Genomic DNA, 2,339 nt, shown 5'->3' on the forward strand with positions numbered 1-2,339 from the left:
AAAAAAAAAAAAAAAAAAAAAAAGCAAAAAATATTGAAAAATAAATTTAGGCCCAGAATGAAAAGCATGCAAATTTGGAGACAAATGAGGTGTGACTAGGAAAAAGATTAGTATTATTAAAAATAAAACAAGTACTTTGTACAGGGACATGAAGAAAGATGATTTAAGGGGATTTAAGAAATTAGCAAGACCCCACCCATTGCTGGCTCAGTTGTGCAAAGGTGTTAACCTTTTTCTTGAGAAGAGGTCCTCTTGCCTCCTTATGCAAGAAGGACCTCCAGAAAAATTGGTTAATGTGAAATTCATTTTACTGTGCTCAGCTGCCTAGGCACTCATGGGCTGCTATTGCCACAGTATAGCCAGGCTTGTCACTGCCCATGCTGGTGGTAGATCTCAGTTTAATCCATGTGGTACGGTTTTACTGGCATGCAGAATGCAAGAACTGTAGGGCCAGGGAAGCCTCCACCCACATTAAAAAAAAAAGACCTGAGAGGCCAGACAAGAAAACCTGAGAAAACAGTGTAAGAGGCTGCGAGAATACAACCAAAGATACAGTGGAGACTCTAGGAAGTTGGAGATATGAGGAATGTGGAATATTTGCTGAGGAATGAAGGAGGCCATGAGGAAAAGAAGGTAAGCCTTGTGGACTGGAACTGGCAATGCCACATGGGTGAGGTCATCCAAGGCCTTCGGAGCTCACATTTCACAGCCCGGTGTCCTGGATGCTAGATATGGAGCTAGAGCTTAATGTTTGCCCTTCTTGGTTTTGGTCTTATTTTTTTGGTCCAATTCTTCCATTCCTCTATTTATCTCTTTTGAATTGGGACTGTTTACCTTTGCCATTGTACATTGGGATTATGTAACTTTTAAAAAAAACAGATGCTCACAGATAAGAGTTTGCCTTGATTCTCAAAAAAAGACTTCAACCTGGACTTCTGAAAAATGTTGAAACTTCAGAGACTGTGGGAGAAGGTATTATCTCATGTCAGTAATACACGGAATAGCTGTTTTATGTTTGGTGGAATTATGAACTTGCTATTATCTTTAAGTATGGTGTGTTTGGATATGAAGTGGACAAAGGTGAGATGTGGCACTTGGGGTGTAGTTTTGAAATGCACCCAGGGAGCTGGTAGAGCACACTTCTGATTGGGTCTTTTGAGTCATGGAGGCATGGCCTTAGGATCTGATCCCTGGATCCTTCCTCTCTGGTAGTCCACACCTGCTGTTCTCCCCAGCTTCTAAAAACTAAGCAGCTTTGCTTCACCATTGCCCTTCCACTATGATTTTTCCACCTTGGAAACAGCTATGGACTGAATCCCCTTGCAACATGACCTTAATTAAAACTCTCCTACTTTAAGTTGTGGGTGTTGTATACTGTGTCAAGCAATAGGAAAGATGATACAACACTGGAGAATAGTGGGGTGAAAGCAGATGACAGAGAATGAAAGAGTGTGAGACACAGAGGTGTGCGTGTAGAGGAGAAAAACTTGAAAATAAATTTTAGCATTTAAAAAGAAATATAATTTCTTAATAGAAAGCACAGTTGTCTACGCCATAAGAAAATGACCAATCACATAAAAACTACATTTTTCTCTTTGAATCAGCCTTTTCCTGTCTTTCTTGCATACTCGGTGAGGGAAGAGCCAGGGTTTGGAGGAAAAGGATTGACGTAAGTTATTATGACAAAAAAGGCAACTACTGTAATAGATTCTGGCAAAATTTTGGAGACATACAAGTGGAGAAAGTTGGAAACAGTGGAAACATGGGAAGGATATACACATTACAGAAAAAGAAAAGTTAATGAGGGAAGAGTACCTTTCAGCATACCAACATTCAGCTTAGGGGCAGAGCCCTTTATATCACATCACCCAAGGCTGTGCTACATCGCAGAGAACTTAGTCTTCAGTTCTGGGCACTGTCGTCACTTATAAAATCTCAGTAGACCAAAGCCATGGTATAGAAGGTTACAAAATCCTTCCTAGATGGATTTGACAACTAAGAGACTTTTTTCTTCTTTTTTTTTATGTTAGCTGACAAAAGATAATATTAGACTTCATCAAAGCCTTTTAACATCTTTGTTTCCTTGTTAGTATTGTTCTTCAGAGGTTCTCTCAACAGATTTGAGTTGGTATCATAGGGGCCTCAATCTCCATAGTGGAATATGTAACTCCAACAATAACACCTCATTGGTCTAATTGTGCCACATGCCAGGCAAGAGCTAATCATCAACCCAAGAATGTCATTGTTTTGTTTCTTTTTTTTTTTTGGTAGCGGGGATTGAACTCGGGTCCTTGCGCTTGCAAGGCAGGCCACCGAACCGCTGAGCTAAATCCCCGGCC

Source organism: Fukomys damarensis, unplaced genomic scaffold (assembly GCF_012274545.1).
Source record: "Fukomys damarensis isolate Sample0158 unplaced genomic scaffold, DMR_v1.0_HiC HiC_scaffold_18, whole genome shotgun sequence".
Lineage (NCBI taxonomy): Eukaryota > Metazoa > Chordata > Mammalia > Rodentia > Bathyergidae > Fukomys > Fukomys damarensis.